Here is a 19,717-nt window from a genome sequence, read left to right on the forward strand (position 1 = left end):
TATACGAAGTTAAAGAAAAATTTTAGTTTTTAGAACAGGAATGGTTTATGCCAAGTTAAGTTCTAGCTCTCAGGCAGGAAGGAGCAAACACAGGCATTGGGGTCAGGGTTCATCACAGTGCAGTGTGTGATTTGCCTGGAATGTTCCACAGGCAGGAATTTCCTTGTCATCCCTAGAGGTAGCAAAGCATGAGGCAGGGGACATGCCTATAGTGTGACACTAATTAGACATAAATCATTGAGAGGCAAAATTTCAGCTCAACTTAAGTTCCCCCACCCACTACATTTTCTTTTTCTCTTCTCAGTTCATTAAACTTGAAATAATACATAATTAGTCTTCTTTCACCTAGCACAAGATAAATTAATCCTCAGAGAGCTGAGATAAATACAATGTAAAAAGTAAGTAAGAAAGAATGTCCCCAAGGACCAGGGCAAGATATTCCACATCTTAAAGTCCAGAAAAGAGTTCAGTGAGTTATAGACCTTGGCTGTACTTCTCCACACATTTTTTTTTCTTTTCTGGTCTGAGCCATTCTCTGTCTCAGGGAAGAAAAATATTAACAGTTGGTTTTTTTGTTTTTTTTTTTTTGGTGTTTTTTTTTTTTTTTTTTTTTTTTTTTGATGGGGAAAGCAATAATGTTTAAACTTTTTTAAAAAAACTGCATAAAAAAGAATGCCTGTTGAGAATGTTAACATTTTTCAATTAATGCATCATATGTTTAGTTCAGTGCTGTGTGACATTTCAACACATCCTGTAATGATCTCATAAGGGTAATTTGCATACCCATCAATGTGTGACTTATTTTTGAGTCACTGTGAGTATCTTAGTTAAGATTACTATTGCTGTGATGAAACACCCTGACCAAAGGCAACTTGGGGAGGAAAGAGTTCACTTTGCTCACACTTCCATGTAACAGTTCACCATCTGAAGAACTAAGGGAAGAAGTTCATAGATAGAAGGAACCTGGAGGCAGGAGTTGATGCAGAGGCCACAGAGGGGTGCTGCTTATGTGGCTTGCTCAGTCTACTTTCTTAAAGAGCTCAGAACCACCAGTCCAGGGATGACACCACCCACAGTGGGCAGCGCCCTCCCCTACTAATCACTAATTTTGAAAATGCCTTACAGCCAGATCTTAGGGAGCTATTTTCTCCACCGAGACTCCCTCCTTGCTGATGACTCTAGGTTGTGTGTCAGGTTGATACCAAACTAACCAGTATAGTGACTAAATATCTCACAGTAAGACATTCTGGAAGGAAAGTGAAGCCGCAGCTCATGGTTTCACGGGGATTTCAGTCCTTCACGGCAGGCAAGGCAGAGTTCATGACGGTGGGAGTACATGGTGGACACCAGTTCACACAGCATGAACCAGGCAGCTGAGGGAGCAAGGAAGGGCCAGGAGCAGGCTGAATCATCAAAGGCCTCCCCTATAGGCCAGCTATGCCCCACTTCTCAAAGGCTCCACAGCGTCCTAACAGCCACCAGCCCAGGAGCAAGGACTTAAACATAGGCTTGAGGCGGGTAATTTTAAATTTGAACTATAACAGTCATTTCAAATATTTGTCTTTTTTTTTTTTTTTTTTTTTTTTTTTGAGTTGGGAACACTCAAAATCCTGTACTAATCCATTTAACTACTCTGCTGTAGAACTTTAAAAGTTACCACTCCTGGCCAGCTGCACCCCTGTATCCATTACTTGGGTTTTCTCCATCATTGCCTCACCCCTCCCAGCCTCTAGTAATCAATTTTCTAGGTGGCACTTCTCTGAGGTCAACTGTTTTAAGGGAGCACTGCAGTGTTTGTCTTGCTGAGCCTGATTTATTTCATCTAACATAATAAATAGTCTAGGGTCATCTGTTGATAATGATGTCAGGGTTTGACTCTTTTTCTGGCTGAATAATATTGTGCTGTCTACATATGCCTCTTTATTTCTCTTGAGTCACTCGCCCATCCACAGACACCAATACTGACCCCATATCCTGGTTATGTTGGGGAATTGCTGCAGTAAACACAGAGTAGAGCACCCCTTCGGACTTGTGTCCTGTCCTTTGAATATGCACATAGTAGGGAGATTGCTAGATCACATGGTAGTTGTATTTCTAGCTCCATACTGTTTTCCATAATGGCTGAGTGGTTTACCTTTCTAGTAACAAAGAATGACAGTTCACCTATGAAGAGTTGTCTTGATTGTTATAAAACTCTATTAATTTATTTGTTCGATGTGTATTAAGCTTATTTATTTATCAGGGGTGAGGCATACACGTGCCACACACAACATGCATGTGAGGTCAGAGGACAACTTGTGGGAATCAGCTCTCTCTTTTTTACATGTGGAAACCAGGAATTGAACTCAGGCCATAAGATGTGGTAGTAAGAGCCTCTACTCACTGAGCTACCTTGCCAGCCCCAACTCTATAAATTTAATAAAATTTTTTACTTTTAAACTTAAGTGGCTGAGTTTTAAGGTATATAACTTGTAGCTTAATAGTGTTTTTCTTTAAATAGTGCTTTAAAATAAAAACAAAATGTCATGAAAAAAAGTTCATTAAAGTAAAAATGAAATTTGTAGCTTTATTTGTGACTCAAAAAAGTAGAGACAACCCAAATGTTCATCAACTAATAAATGAATAAATAAAATCTACTGTATCTACAGCATAAAAAATAGAGTACTGAGATACTAATATATGCCATGAGAAAGACAAACCTTGAAATTTTTATTAGTTGAGGAAAACCATATACAATAAATTTTTTTCCTAAAATAGATGATATAACTTTTTATAGTTTTTTTTATTCATTTGGGATTCTTGGGGACTGTAAGCAGGCAATAGGTTTTCTTATAAAGCTAATCGATTGTATCATCATCATGGTCTCCTGACTAATGTCTATTTCTCCTTGGTTACTAAATGCTGTGTGTACCTGGCTCTCTATTGAGCTTTTGTCTTTGCCATTAATTTTGTGATTCCCCACACTGGCTCTGTGCTGTTAGACTATTTTATAGTAAAATTTAATAACCAGGAGAGGTAATTGATCTTATTATTATTCAGACACTTCCTGATTACTCTTGCATGTTTATTATTCTACTTGAATATTAAAATCAAGTCTGAAAAGGATCTGGTTTGGGTAGAAATCTTGTGAATTCGTTTATGCAAACACAGTATCTTTAAAACAGTACATCTTTGTGTGTAAGAGCACAGTGTGACTTTTCATTAGTCCAGCCTTCTTTTATGCCTGTGAATAGGGTTTTTATCTTTTTTTTTTTTTTTTTTTTTTTTTTTGGCATGTAAACCTTGAACATCTCGAATGTGGTAATGAGACACCATGGTGGAGTGTTTACAAGCAAGGGCTCTGGAGCCAGTTTTTTCAAATATCACCTCCAGTACTTTCTGGCCACATGACTGTACAAACTGCATCTCTCTAATCACTTCAGTTGTTAATCTCCAAAATGGAAAAGGTAGGCTAGGGGATACATCTCAGTCAGCAGAGTACTCGCTTGTCATGTACAAGACCCTGGGTTCAGTTTCCAGTTTCATTTTAATTGATTAAAATATGAGTTACATAATTTATATTACAGGATTGCTGTGAGGATTAACCAGGCTGCTTGTGAAGATTCTAAAAGATTATTTATGGAATTGCTTTTTAAAGTGCTTGGTTTGAGCCAAGCACGGTGTAACACCAAGCCATTGAACTTGGGAAGCTGAGACAAAAGGGTCTTGGATTCAAGGTCATTCTGAGCTACATAGTGAGACCATCTCAAGCAAACAAACAAGCAAGCAAGAGGAAAGGAAGAGGAGGAGGCCAGGTCATTGAAGTCAATGTGATCATTACAACAAAGGCAATACATTATAACCATAACCAAAGGCTAGCCACCAAATAGGAAACTGTTGAGCAGTTTTCAGTTGCACTTGGAAGGCAATGTTATCCCTTTTGTTCATTTATTCTTTTAACCCAGGAATTCCAGCTTCAAATATATCACCTGGAAGAGACACTGGATTGAACACAACATGGGATTTAATTTGTGGCGGGATGGTTTGGAGAATTATGCTTTGTGCTACACACTGTCAGGAGGAGGCAGAAACTCTACAATTGTTTCTCTCACTAAACCTTATCTGCAGGTAGGACAGATCGCAGCTAGGACAATGTTGTGCCTGCTAAATAATTGGTGTTCAGTCACTTAGCAAGGGAAGCAGCAGATCTTTGGGCCTGCACAGTATTCTTGTTTGAAATGGATGTTCTTTTTTGAGTTGTTTATAGAAATCATGAATTGGCTGTGATCATGGAACCAGTTCATAAAACTATAGATGCCTCATGCTTCAAATCTGTCCCTGGACAGGGCATGATTTCATTTCCCATTTATTTTTCTTGTTGCTCTGATTTTTTTTTAAAAGCCTTGACACCAGCAATCTAAAGGAAAGGGTTTATTTTAGCACTCAGTTCGAGGGTGCAGTCCATTATGGCAGGGGAGTCAGGCTGGTAAGTATGTAAGGAGACAACTGGTCACATAACTTCTGTAGCCAAGAAACTGAGAAAAGTGAAGAATCATGTCCAGCTAGAACTCTACTTTTACACAGTCCAGGTCAGGACTCAAGGCCAGGGCCTGGTGCCTATCTTCTTCAGGGCGGGTCTTCCAACCTAAATGAACCTACTCAAGATTATCCCTTAGAAGCCTGCCCAGAGGTTCACTTGATTATAAATAATCCCTCATTGGGTTTATCCAGATCCTTTGGAGTTGGCAATATTAACCATCACACTATCTCATAATACACTTGCACTGAATAATATTTTCATAGAAAATAATGAAGTAAGCCTAGATATCTATTAGTTCAGAGGCTAGTTAGACATCTCACAACAAAATACTTATGACTTATCAAAAAAGGCAAACATGAAATTACATATGACACATTAATTATTATGCATGTTTTGTATGGTACATGTAACACACATGCATACCTGTATATTAGTGGGAAATATACAACCATGTGTATCACAAACCATATCTTACTTCTGGTGAGTGAGACAGTCTAGAAAGGACAAGACATTCTTAATAAACCTCTGCGCTTCTAAGTATTTCAATGTTGAATTGTTAATGAAATGACTTTAATTAGAATGCAAATAAGGTTGTCTTCAATCTTCAGTAATGCTGGACCTCATAGAAATGGAAGCTACCCCCAGAGCTTGCTCACTAAAGCTATTACATTGTAAAAGATAAAGTAATTTAATTTGCCAATTCCTCTAGCGAATAGTTGATTCAAATACTACTTATCAGAGAATGTCTACTGAGCAATGTCTCTCATATTTCCTTCAGTTATTAGAATATTAGCATTGGAGTGTCTAAGGATCATTAAGGTGAGTAATTGATACTGAATTATATTAAGTTTGAATGAGAGTCCATTGGTTCCTCCTATACAAAGGACTAGCAGTAATCCCATAGGATGAAAACAAAGACATTAAGGTTTTATCAGGTACCAAATCAAGACGAGGAAAAGTCAGCTCATGCAGTGACTTCTTAGTAGCTCAGAGGTGCAAATGAACACAGTGGGGTCACATTAGCAGGTGCACAACCATAGAAGCCCAGCCCAAGTGCAGAGACGGGTTTATTGCCTACACCACAAAAGGGAACTGCAGGAACTGTTTCCAAAATGATGCCCTCTTTGCACAGAAGCAGCGTGGGGGTTTTATTCAGGGATCCAACTCATATTCGTACAAGGGCTGGCCATTCCAGTGGACTTAAGAAGTACATTCTTAAGCATGCTCAGTTTTAAGCTATAATTTAAGAAAAAAACATAGCTACATATTATGGCATGCTGATCTCAACATCATGATGTACATGTTTAAAACACTGACGTGAGGAACAAGAATGTAAACATGCTTAGATTGAAAAACAAAAGGTGAGTTAAAGATGAAAAACAGTTTGAAGATGTAGCAACACAGGAGTGTGGCCCTAAAGGTGCCTGTCTCCCAGGGTGGCTAACTGAATAGGTTCTTCTGATACTTATGTACCCACATGTACATACTGAGTGAACTTATTTCCCTAAATGTCCACAAGCTATGCTCCACTGAATTCTCTTTTCTACTGCAGAGTAGGTCCTTGGTCTTCCAACACTGTGTGGAAACGTAGCTGTCACTGCTTCAGCCTGCACTTAGTAGTTGTCCTCGGCCTATAGTAGACAGGACTTGCTGTCTTTCTCCAATCACATTCTCTTAGCCTACACTCCTCCTTCCTGTTTTCTGCCATCAGAACACATAAGAGGGTAAAAATAAGGCCTCCTCATGAGGCTGTGTGCCCTCTTTCTGATTGGTTGTGATGTTCCCTCCACTGGCCCAACTTGTGGGGAAAGTTGTCATTAAGGGTCCCCTTTCTTAGTCGTTGCAGCCAATTCAATCCATAGAATCATTGTAGCCTGGGCATAGGTAAGTGAAACGTACAAGTGACCCTGCCTATATGGGCACAGTCAAAAATGGCTTCCTTGGGTAGTTTCAATCTCAATTACATCCCACTAGGACAAAATACTACCGTTTTGTGATGGGCATGCCTTTTCTGCTTCGCCGTAACGGTGCTCAGACTGTCTGCAGCTTTCCATCACATCTACCACTGCCTGGGCAACATCTTTAGTATTTCTTGGGAATATTACTCCCTACTTGATTTTGCTATTGCTGAGGAGCCAGAACACTTCCTAGACTGAATGGCCTATTTGGAGCTTAATAAAGATCCTTAATTCAGGTTGCCCTCAATTGGAGATGAAGAAGCCCTATCTCGGGCTGTTGTGAGTTATTGGTGATTCTCTTGGAAATGTCCCACCCATCCTCAAGGCCTTTGGGTATGGGGACTTGGTGAAGCACCCAGCCACTTTACCAGCCTGCACTCTTCCAGGGGTTACTTATTCCTGAAGAGGACCCAGAACCAAGGTGAAAAGTGGAGCCTTGCCTCTTCACATGCACAGTGAGGACGTGTCTCTCCCATTTACAGTAGAGGTTACATAGTATTTCTTGTTTTCAGCTAAGGAACCTATCACCAATCCCAGGAGAAACAAGAACAATCCCATTTGGATCTTTGTTCTTTCTGAGGTTCATGAGCCGACCATTTCCCTTTGTTTCCCTTCCTCTTCGTGTATTCCTTCTAATTCTGACCCTGAGTATTCATCATGCTGTTGTACCACGACATATTAAATAAACGGCTTCTTTAGTATTCTGTGTTCTTAGAGATTGTAATTGTACATGTAAATAGCATCTGTACTCCTTATGTAATTATTCTCTACATTTTGTTTCTTTCTACCACAATTCTCAAAAATTATTCCCAATGTGATTTACTTCAATACTCTACCTGATAACCTCCAGAGAACACTCATTTTCTGGCATTCTGGATAAGCAAACAGCAAAGAGGTACATTTCCTTTGAGTAGAATGTTTTCCCAGCAACTCATACAATGAGTGTGGACCTTTAATATTTTAATTCATTACGAAATAGGTTTAAACACTGCTAAATTCTATCATTCTTCTATTCTCAAGATATGCTCTAAGAGGTTCTTACTCTTGAGGGGGATAACTGTTAGAAATTGAGACACTACTTTAGTAAGTCCTATTTGCCCAAGTGTTTGGCCAAGGCCAAAAAGTGCCCTATTTGAACCTGCAAATTTACTGCCAGCTGCTACAAGCCACTCGAAACTGCAAATGTTCTCTCTCACTGCGGACAAGCAGGACATGTTTCCCCCTCCAGTTTCATTAAAGAGTTCACAAGCTCTTCCACCCCCTGCAAAACCTTTTGCTGTTTGTAGAACCCTATACTCCAAATATCATCTTAAAATGTTTGAAATAAGTGATCTTCCTAGATCCTTTCAAAGTGCATGAACTTATAAACACACTACAGAATCTTACAGCAGAGATATAAACAAACAGTGACTCCCAGAAAAGAACTGGGAAAAAACCTAATTTGGAAGTAACTTAAATCAATACTGGAGGATAATCAAAGTACTTTAGCATCAGTAAGGTCAAAAGTAAAGGGCATTTCCAAACCAACTTGGCACCTCTATAGGCAATTATTTATTAATGAAAGGCAACATTCTCATTCTTTAATAATAATGTTTTAAGTTTTTGTCTTCTAAGTTATATAAACAATGTACAGTGATGAAACTAAAAATTAACTTCTCATTCTGTTCATCAAAATGCAACTGGCACTGTTTTTCCTCTCTGTTCTCCCACTGACTGAGCTTGCTACCTTGAATATCAGAAATTAAATGAACATCATGGATGGATTAAATCACCACAGCACCTCTTCAATTTCTCACCTGGTCCCAGTGTTTAATATTTTTCCATGAGATTAAATTTCCTTGTAAGCACTAGGGAGAACCTCAAACCCTGGAGCATTCTCATTGGCAAAATTCCAAAATAAGATTTTATTTATTTCTCTCAATATTGCATTTTAAGTCCACTTCTCATAAAAGACTAAAAATATATAAACAGGCCCACAGTAATTCTTACTGATGATGATGATGATGATGATGATGATGATGATGATGATGATGATGATGATATCTGGTCTGTTTCACTTAAAATTCTTCAGTTACAGGCTGAACACCGATAGGGGAGGAATTCGAGGGTAGGGGGGAGGGGTTGGTGGGGATACACCCTTGTGGAGGCAGGAGGGGGATGGGATGGGGGTTCCTGGGTGGTGGGGGAATGGGGTGAGGGGATAAAATCTGAAATGTATTTTAAAGAAATATAAATAAATAAATAAATAAATAAAAACAAAAACAATTCTTCAGTTACTACCACCTAGAAACACTCGAGGCTTCTGAAAGGGTGGACCATGCAGCATCCACTGGAGAGTCTTTAAACTGAACATTCTTGAGCTCCGTGTCAGAACTGAGAACCCAAGGCAGGGTGGTCAATGGTTCTTGGCAATCAACAACCAGTTCAGAGCTGCTTTGTGTACACTCAAGCGCCCCATGTTTTCAGTTTGCCACCTTAATTACAAACACCATCTGAGAGATTTAGGAGGCCGGCAAAGCAGTGGTGAAGCTAACGCGCTTTTAATACAGAATACATCAATCAGGGAAATGTTCAAACACTAGATAGCAAATCTAGTGAGAAAGTTAGTTTCGTTCTAATGTAAAGTCCAAACTTCTGTTTAGTTTTAGAAGGTGATTTCTACTTTTTCAGCTTTCCTACAAGTATATGTTTCAAAATCATATAACACATCCCCTCTGAAAGCCACTCTACCCACTCCCGTTGGACAATGTGTGTGTGTGTGTGTGTGTGTGTGTGTGTGTGTGTGTGTGTGTTTAGATACATAGATACTTCTTTTTTCCCATTTATTTATTTATTCACTTTACATTCTGATCACTGCCCCCATTCTGGGTCCCCCTATCACACAGGAGCAACCCCCTCCCCCTTCCCCTCTGAGAGGGTGGTAGCACCACCCCCCTCAGTATCCCGCCATCTTGGCAAATCAAGTCTCTGCAGGGCTAGGTGCAGCATCCTCTCCCACTGAGGCTAGACAAGGCAGCCCAGTTAAGGAACATATTCCACAGATGGACAACAGCTTTAGGGACAGGCCCTGCTTCAGTTGTTGAGACACATACATGAAGACCAAGCTGCACATCTGCTATACATGTGCAGGAGCCCTAGGTCCAAACTATGTATGCTCTTTGGTTAGTGGTTCAGTCTCTGAGAGCCCCCCAAGGGTCCTGGATAGTTGACTCTGCTGGTCTTTATGTTGAGTTCCTATTCCCTTTGGGGCCTTCAATCCTCCCGCCAAATCTTCCACAAAAGTCCCCAAACATTGGAGAGATCTAACGTTTGGCTGTGGGTCTCTGCATCTGCTACATTCAGTCAGCTGCTGGGCGGAGCCTCTCAGGACAGTTACACTAGGCTCCTGTCGGCAAGCAGAAGAGAGTATCATTAACAGTTCAGGGATTGCTGCTTTCCCATGAATGCTTCTCAAGTTGGGCAGGTTATTATTGGTTAGCCATGCTCCCATTCTCTGCTCCATCTTTGTCCCTGCATTTATTGTCGACAGGATAAATTTGAGGTCGAGAGTTTTTGAGTGGGTCGGTGTCCTTATCACTCCACTGAGGTTCCCGCCTGGCTACAAAAGGTTACTTCTTCAAGTTCCATATCCCCACCACTATGAATCTTAGCTAAGGTCACCCCATTGACTTCTGAGAGCCTCCACCATCCCAGGTCTCCAGCACATCCTGGAAATATCCCCCAACTCCCATCCCTACCAGCTGCAGATTCACATTCATTCTCCTAGCCCTCTGTCCCTCTGTCCCTCTGTCCTGTCTCTCCCCACACCTGATCCTGAACCCTTTCCCCTCCCCATTCCCTCTCCCACCCCAGTTTCCTCCCTCTATTTTTGTCCTATGACTATTTTATTCCCCCTTCTAAGTGGGATTCAAGCATCCTCACTTGGGCCTTAATTTTCTGTTTAGCTTCTTTGGGTCTGTGGAGTGTAGCCTGGGTATCCTGCACTTTATGGCTAATATCCACTTATAAATGAATATGTACCATGGATGTCCTTTTGGGACTGGGTTACCTCACTCAGGATGATATTCTCAAGTTCATCCATTTGCCTGCAAAATTCATTATGTCTTGGTTTTTAATAGCTGAGTAGTATTCCGCTGTGTAGATGCACATTTTTTTTTAATCCATTCTGCAATTGAGGGACATCTAGGTTGTTTCCAGTTTCTGACTATTAGAAATAAGGCTGCTATAAACATAGTTGAGCAAGTGTCCCTGTAGTATAGTGGGGCATCTTTTGGGTATATGCCCAGAAGTGGTAGAGATGGGTCTTGAGGTAGAGCCCAGTTTTCTGAGAAATCGCCAAACTGATTTCCAGAGTGGTTGTATGAGTTTGCACTCCCGACAGCGATGGAGAGGTGTAGCCCTTGGCTCTGCATCCTCATCAGCATGAGCTCTCACTTGAGTTTTTGATCTTAGCCATTCTGACAGGAATAAGATGAAATCTCAGGGTCATTTTGATTTGCATTTCCCTGATGACTAAGGACGTTGAACATTTAAGTGCTTCTCAGCAATCCAAGATTCCTCTGTTGAGAATTCCCTGTTTAGCTCTCTAACCCATTTTTAATTGGAATGTATGAACTGGCGCTGCCTAATTTCTTGAGTTTTTTCTATATTTTGTACATAAGCCCTCTATCATGAGTAGGGTTGGTGAAGATCCTTTCCCCATCTGAAGACTGGCGTTTTACCCACTATTGGTTCACTCATTCAAGGTGTAGTATTACCAAGGATCAAGAATTAGGATAAAAATGAGTTTGATAAAATTATTTAAAACTTAAAAAATGAAAAACTTCTAGCATATTCTGTTCAAGTTAAGGCATTGTTTAACAACCCTACCTGAGCATAATTTAATTCTCTAGGAGACTGTGTCCATGTTGGTACTATTTTTGTTGTTAATTAAAGTTTCTGGTTCTATGATGTTACACATTAATCAACAGATCTTTGTGCTATTGGTGTACAGAATTCAGGAGTGCTGAGAAACCACCTAAAACATAGAATTCTATAGTAATTCTCTGGCCCAAAAAGTCAATAGCACTGATACTGAGAAACTTTGTTCCAAAAAGATCAAAGCCACTTGCCTGGGACACGAGGAGGCCTTTGCCCTGCACAGCTGAGAGCAGCTTTAGTGGTTTCTGTGGGAGGTGTGGGGAGAGAGGGCAGTGAATAAAGACTGAGAGAGAAAGCTTTTCAAGTTTTAATAGTTAAGAATGTTAAACAAAGTTATTGCTCAAGAGAGGAGGCAAAACCAGTGGAAATTTTTGATAACTTGTGGTAGCGAAGTGTCTTAATTAAACAGAATTTTCTGTTTTCACTTAGATGTACAATACTGTTGACATGATGACCTAAGCCATAGTAGCATGGTATGTGTTGATCATTTCTGCATCTTAAAGTGCAAGAAAAATCGTTATATTTTATTTTATAATTGTAAACATTTAGCAAAGGAAAATACTAAAGTATCTTAATGTCTAAAATGCACTTGCTTCATAAGGACTCACTATGTTTCTAAATGTAAATATCCAAATTATCTTCCTGCTCTGGGAGTTATTCCTGCTCTAGGAGTGGCTGGCTGGTTATCTACTGTATACAAAGGTTCGTCCTGGCACTTAGCTGGGGAAGTGAAAGGCTTACAAGTGAAAGGGTAAGTGTGAAGGCGTTTCTATCTGAACGGCTTCCTTTTCATTTTTGAGGAGGACTGAGGGCTGCTTTGCTACATGTGAGGAAGTCAAAGCACCATCTGGCACAATGAGTTTCTTTGCTGGAATCCTGGTAGAGCCTGTGGCTGGTACAAGGAAGACATAGGTCTGCACTAGCTGGTAAGTAGATGCCACACATGCTAAGTGTGTCTCTCTTTACCTTGGCCACTGGACAGTTAACAGCTGCTACCACAGCTGGCAGGGAAGGACTGCCAAGGCCACCACACACAGAGAGTGACTCCCTGACATCAGTGCTCAGATGGAACACAGCCCCAAACCATGCTGCATGTTACCATACAGATTGTAAAGGATGGTATGGGCTTATTTAGGAAAATGGCTATCACTTGTTTTATATCTCCCCTTCTAAACACACAAACTACAATTGTATTGCATTGGAATACACATGGACTGTGGATCTATGGGACAGACTTCCTTCTGAAGTCGCTGCACTAGTTGGCTTCAGTTTTCATCTTTTTCTATATTTACATCTCTGGGTGAAAGTCCAAATAAGCATATTAATGTTAGAAATAAAATTTTATAAATTAAAACTTTTTTAACTTTATTATTCAAAAATGTCTTGAAAATAAAAAAAAAATTACACAACTGATATTAACCAGATCTAAAGTCTGTACATCTCAATACATTTCTATACACTTACAATAGTCATTCTGATTCTGTGGATCCTGACATTGAGCTTTTACTGTTTCACTATCTAACATATTTTTATGCACTTATCCACCACCAAAACCAGAAACTCCATGTAAAAACAATCAGCTTTACATCCTTTCTCACAACTTATGCCCATTGCCTGCATTCAGTCCTTTCTCGTCCCCTAATATGTAGCCTTTCTTGTTCTCTTTCCTGCAAGCTTTAACAATGGTTGGTTAATTAATGAGTCCCTATTGTAACCTTAGACAGTAAATCTGTTCTAACGATGGATTTATATTGCAATGCCCCCCCCCATCTCCTAAACAATTTCTTGAAGAAAATCTGCTCCTCCAGGGGAATCACGGTTCTTTGCATAAAGTGAGGCCGGGGGCGGGGGGGGGGGGGGCGGCTATGAAAACTGTGAGGTCCAACTGCTTTGCAGCGGAGGTTGCACAACCTCGTCACTAATCAAGACTTAGTAATGAAAGCCTCTGTTGGTTTACTGTGAGTAAACACTTTCATTCACATGTGCTGCTAACACGGCTTTGTCTGATCAATCTCCAACTGTCTCTGATTCTGGCCAAAGGATGAACTGACCTCGGATTGTCTGTCAAGGACACCCTTCGACAGGCTCTCTCCCGTTGAAAGAATGGAGGGGCTGAGTTACTCTTCTTAGAATCTCCTTTAACTCCCCTTTTCAGTTCTCTGAATCCATGCAAGGACATGACTAAGAGACTCTTCTGCAATTTCTGAAGAAACTTCATAGAATAACCTAGAAAAACTACTGACTGCCACCAAGTAAGGTTAGTATCGTTTAGGCAAGGTATTGTTTAGGGCTTTCTAACAACTTTTTTCATTGAACAAAAGCATTTGTCCATGTGAAAATAGAAAGTTTCTAATAAAAATTCAATATATTAATAAGGTAGTTATATTCTTAACAAATTGACTCGGTTTTCGATTGCTTAAGTAATGTATATATGTAAGTGTAAGTAAGTATACATGTATATGTGTATGTATGTTTGTACATTGGAAACTTGTCACTCATTTAAAATGCTATTTTGTATTATTTTCATTACAGAAATAGAGGGCAATCATTTTGCTGTATTTCAGTAAATGATAATTTCTTTAATTCATCTATTAGCCGTATGAAAATATTTAAGAACTGTAACCTTGTACATATTTAACAACCTGTTATCTTAAAGTTCCAATTTAACCAGTTATCTTTTTTGGAATTTTTCTCTTGAAATTCCTTAGTGTTTCAGAGATCCCTAAAAAATTTTAAAACAACTATTTAACTGGGTACTTTACTTTTTTTTTTCTTTTTTTTCCCCATGCCTCACTCTTAATGGACTCTAACCATGGTGAGCAAGACAATTTTACATCCTGTGCCTTACAGTGCTAAGCCTGTAGGGTCACCCCTCATGAGCTAAGTGTTCAGAGCTAAGAGTTCAGTTCCTCTTCCAACAAAAGCAGTGATGGCTGAACCCTAAATAGCTGAAGTAGGCAATTAATACAGACCATATCATGACAGACCTGCTGAGAACAGCTGAGGTAGGAGGAGTCTAGTGTTTGATCAAAGATCAAACAAGATCCAGCAGGACTTGCATGGGGTGAAGAGGAAAGCTTTTCGTAGACTGGTTTCATTTTACCCAAGACCTGATAGTGTGGCTTGGACATACTTTTTCCCCTTTGAAGATTTCAGTGTCATCACCAGCAATGTTATTTATCTCACTAGATTTTTAAGAGGGCAGAATAAGAAAGTACATTTAAAGAATTAAGTCAGAGGTCCTTGAGAGATAGCTCAGCAGTTAAGAGCATTGGCTGCTCCTCAAAAGGACCCAGACCCAATTCCCAGCATCCACATGGTAGCTCACAACCACCTGTAAATCCAGCTCCGGGTGAGCCAACCCCCTCTTCTAGCCTGTGTAGTCAATGCACACACACTGCACACAAGCAGACATGCAGGCAAAAATTCCATGAACATAAAATAAAAATCAATAAATCTTTAAAAGAATAAAGCCAGAAAACTGGGCATAAGACTCAACATATGTTTTCCCTTTCTGCGAAATGTTTTCTTCAAGCTAGCTGAGAAATGAAGGTGGGTTTGCTGCTTTGAAATAGTTAGGGACTTCATAACTGTGCTTAAATAGTTACAGTTCGGTACTGTTTACAATGAAGTGGAGGCTTAAAAATTTTATATGTGAACGGGAAAAATCATGGAATATGGGTTATAATAGTTGACTGCTATCAATCCTTGAGTTTTACAATAAAATTCCTATCAAATTTCTAACAAAAAGAAAAGTATACCAAGCCAAGGAAACAGACAGGACACTTAATTATCTTCAAACCAGTTTGTTTCCCTCAATGAATGTCACAGGTGATTAAGGAATTAGAACTAACTAACTCAGCATGGAACAAAGCAGGCACAGGCAAGCAGTAATTATGTAGGCACTAGAGTATGCTGAAAGACAGCAGAAGGAGTTTTATATTGCCTTAAACTCTTTATCCTTTCATAAAAATTTAATGCATGAATGCTTAGGAACAAGGAGAATGTGTCGAGGAGCATCTCAAGGGAAAGAGATCAAAGTCCGTGGATTTGTGTCACACAAGTGGCCAAGTATAGTGTGTTCCGGTATGAAAACAACACCGCTTATGGAGAGACGAGGGGTGGTTTTTCTAGAGGATAATGACTAGAGACTGGCCCTATGAGGGGGTGCTTGTTCCTCTACAAGAGCAGTACTCTCTTAACCAGAGCCCTGCCTCCAGCTACAGCACGCTGTGCTTTTAATAAAATGACAGTAGCTAGGTTTTAATAAACTTGTTTTTACACTAAAAAAAAAAAAATAGAAATTCTATAATGTAAAATTGTAAAGTTCTCTAATTCCCTTAAGTAAATAATAGTATATTGTAATCAATCAACCTGATTCTTTATACAGCAGTTTGGTTCTTGTGTTTTTATCAGCAGGAATGCATCCATTTTTAATTCTATTCAATATAATTGGTAGAGACTAGTAATTAAGGCTCTTCTCAACAAGTCAAAAGTTTAAGCCAACCATGTTCCAAGTGAGAGCCATACAGAGGGACTTGTGAGCAGTTTTTAAGTTTCGCAGATTTATCACACGAACGATCTGCAGAATGTGAAGCTCGGCAAACCAGTCATCTAAGAAGACTAGTTTTGAACTAAAAGCAACTCGAAACAGCAGGGGACAAAGAGGCTGGGAATTTTGTTCATTGAAAATCAACGAGAGTTGAAGTCAGGTAAACCAGAGACGAGTGCAAGATGTCTGCGTTCGATTGACGGAAGGTTTAAAAGTTGTGCCATAGACCGGGGTTAGCTAAGGGAGAAGGGAAGACCTGGAAGCCATCAGTGGTAGTGATGGGCCAGCGGATGCACCGGGTGGAGGGGGACGACTGCCTCCGATCCGGCCTGCGGGGCGCTCTGCCGGGCCCAGCTCTCCCGGCCGGCCGTGACAAGCAGGCCCGGAGCCCCGGGCTGAGAAGCGCGAGCGGGAGGAAGCGGGAGGAGGCGGGAGCCCCGGGCCCTTAGCGGCTCCTCCCCCGGCGCCTCCGCTATCTGGGTCAGACGCTAAGGCCGCCACGCCGGACCTTGGGACCCGCGGGCTGCAGGGTTCCACTCGGCCATCCTCTCCCTGCTCGTCCGCTCGCCCGCGGGCCCCGGTTCCCTGGCTCCAGCCACAGAGAAGCCCGCGCAACGACCCCGGGTGCGTACCTAGCCAGGGAAGGGGTAACTGGGCGGGCTGGGCGGGCTGGGCTCCACGGCCCCGGCCCGACGGCGGAGGGCGTGTGGGAGAAGGCGGTGCCACTTCCGGCCGCTACTTCACTTCCGGGTCGCGGCCTGACGCCTGGTGATCCGGGGCCGCGGGCCGTCCTGGCACAGTCGTCGGGGAGCCTGCGCCTTGGAGAGGTGGTTTCGTGACCCCTGAGCCCAGGCGACCACCGAAGCGGGCACCGTGCTTCTGCTCCTGCCTCAGCCTCCCGCCAACCTTGTTCTCTTTGCGTGCTCCCCGAACTAAAAGAAAATTGTATTGTCTGCCTTTTTTATACCAACCTGACTCCGAGACTAACAGCACTACTAACATTTGCAAATAAGCTGAGTAATAAATTTAAATTATAGATGAGGGTTCCAAATTTAAATTATAGATGAGGAAACGCATGAAAATCTGATGAAATACAGTGTTAGAATTCAATGGGAAAGTACTAGGTTTTCTGCATCCCTGTTTACCTCCATCCCCCTCCAGGAATTCGGAATGTTTCCTTTGGAAACTTGAAACTTAAAGCTGATTTGTAAAGCATAATGTTTCTTGACCCTCTTGGTAGTTTTCCTTCCTCTGGTTTATGGGTTACAGCATTTTATGCCTTCCCCTTATCCCAAGGACTAGCTGATGAAGTCGTATGAATGTTTCTTAGGAGCTTATTCTAAACATTCTAGTTACTTTTAAGAACATTAACAGCCAGAGATGAAAACTAAGACATAGAGCGCAAGATTTTCTTTTACAAGCATTTTATGTCCTAGTTTTCTTGGAAGTCAACATTTCATTGTTTCGCTAGGTGACTCTCTGCTAATGACCTTTGGTTAGGTAATTTATACGAACATATCTGTTTTCCACCATAAGTGATTTACAACTGGAAGTTTGTAAAGTGATAATGTTTTGCATTTGAAATGCAAATGTTTGCACCTTAAAGTGAGTTGCAGAGTCTGATTAAAAAATTTTAATTGCCTTATCTGTACTTGGTACAAGAGTATATATATACTACTATAAGCAAAAGTATAAAAACAATATAAGTAATCTTATACAACCTTTTAAATTACACAATAGGCAAACAGATTCTTATTTCCAACTCTTGTAGTCCTTCTTTTCATCTGTGTCATATTTCAGATTATTGGCACGAAAGCACACACCGATTAACTTCTTGTTTGTATCTTACTATTTATTTAGTGTTAGTTTTCAAATCACCAACATAGAAGCACATTGTAGCATAAATTCAAACACTCTGACCTATATGTTTCTAATGGGAAGATTTTTTAAAACAAATGCCATTTCTAATGAGTCTAGTTCTTCTCCATTAATTTTCATAGTTTTGGTGTCTTATTTCACCTCTGATCTCTGCTCTGTCAGCATTCTCCCTGTGTCCTTGCTTGATGCTTTCTGATTCCACATGCAGCTGGCTAGATGTCTCTAAGATTTAGGAAACAGGAAGCCAGGGCTATTCTTTCTCACTTTAATCCAATAACTGTCTGGGTAAATGACAGCAGTTTGTCTGAAAAATAATAATGACGCTATTGTTTTGAACTACTTCAAAGAGATCATTTGGAACCCATGTAGAACCCAAAGAAAGGTAAAAATTTGGCTGTTTCTCATGTGTTTAAAACTGCTTCTGTCTTGGGGATAAGGTCTTTCTCCTGGTCATATTTTTACTTTTGTTTATTTACTTGTTAAATGAAAAAAAGCTTTCAGATGCATGCGTGCTGGTGTGCATGCATGCTTGCGAGTTTCAGAATGTAAAGTTTGAGGCTGGCCTAGTAGGTCTGGGCCAAAGAACTAAATCAGCATAGGAAAATTCCTTATGGTAGACTTCAAGATGGGTATGTGGTCATCCTTCATTAAGAGTGGGATGGGGCCAGGAATAGAGAGAAAGAGAGAAGGCAGTTGGAGAATGAGGTGTTGTTGGGGATCTAATGCTGGGTCTGATATATGCTAAGTAAGAACTGGACTTTTGAACTGTTCCCAGCCCTAGTATTTTTATTAATCTACAAAAAGCAGAAACAAAAAAACAGGCTCAAGATGATCAAGTTTGCTGCATGATTGGGCTGTAATATAAATGTGTATCATAGTATGGTGGTACCTTTCTTAATTCTATTGCTTTTTGTGGTAATCTATCCAGGTAATTTAGTTTTATGGTATACTATAATGTTTATGAAGCCACCAACTACCTCATCTGTTACAAATGCACTAGATTCTGTTGTTGATGTGTTCCTGGATGAGTGGGGTGAGCAACTGGTTAAATTTACAGTTTCTAAATATATCAGTTAGTTCCGAGGATATTTGTGTTTAAAAGAGAAAAAGAAATAAAAGGAAAAACTGGCAAATGCTCTTCCGTCAGACAAGCCAGATTGAGCACCAGTATCCTCTCTGGGATTGGTTTAAGAGAGGGATTTTAAATCAGTCTCTTAGAAATAATAGTCATCAAAATTCGAGGTAATTTCTGACTTTTTAAAGTTGAGATGGAGCACCCAAATTGGAAAGTAACTGTTGTCCATGCTCTTGAATCTTAAGAATCTAATTTTGTTTCTGACTTTTATTTATTTACTTAGTGGTGTGGGTGTGTGTGTGTGTGTGTGTGTGTGTGTGTGTCTGTCTGTCTGTATGTATGTATGTATGTCTGTCTGTGTGTGTCTGTGCGCACGGGCACTTGTGCGCTCAATAGCACAACTTTTTACTTCTACTGTAGGAGACTGAGGATTGAACACTCGTAGTTGAGCTTGACAGCAAGTGCCTTTACCATCTCAGCTACAAGAAGAATCTGAAAAGAAACATTCCTTTACACAGCTCTCGGAACTAGATTATTCTTTTCTGTAGCCCTCATCCATAGGTCATTTAAATCGTTATGTTTAATTGGCCATGTAGTATACAGGAAACAATAATGCCTTGCTAAGAGTTTGTGGAATAATAGAATGTTCGCCATGGGATGTGAGATTTCAGGTATATGACCTAATTCAGGACTTATGCCCATCTAGTATTTCTGCCCCAGCTTTCACACCTGGCTGTTTTGGACAAGAAACAAAGAGAACTTTCCTATGCTCCTACATTCACCCACTTAACCTCTATCTCTGCTAACATAATCTG

The 19,717-nt window shown here is 40.4% G+C and overlaps 1 protein-coding gene across 11 annotated transcripts in view; it reads left to right on the top strand.

The window, feature by feature from the left end:
* Nucleotides 1-12,191: 12,191 nt before the first annotated feature.
* Nucleotides 12,192-19,717, top strand: part of Rmdn2 (regulator of microtubule dynamics 2) — an 80,129-nt gene continuing 72,603 nt past the window's right edge. For 3 of the 11 annotated variants that reach the window (XM_076942308.1, XM_076942306.1, XM_076942307.1), the window contains exon 1: nt 16,382-16,573. The gene's annotated coding sequence lies outside the window, so the exon portion shown is untranslated. Of the gene's footprint in view, nt 12,324-13,363; nt 13,655-15,966; nt 16,110-16,380; nt 16,574-16,915; nt 18,210-19,717 lie in introns of those variants that run through there. The other 8 variants (XM_034514594.2, XM_034514593.2, XM_076942309.1 and 5 more) reach the window with 6 other exon arrangements.

Source organism: Arvicanthis niloticus, chromosome 11, assembly GCF_011762505.2.
Source record: "Arvicanthis niloticus isolate mArvNil1 chromosome 11, mArvNil1.pat.X, whole genome shotgun sequence".
NCBI classification, from domain to species: Eukaryota; Metazoa; Chordata; class Mammalia; order Rodentia; family Muridae; genus Arvicanthis; species Arvicanthis niloticus.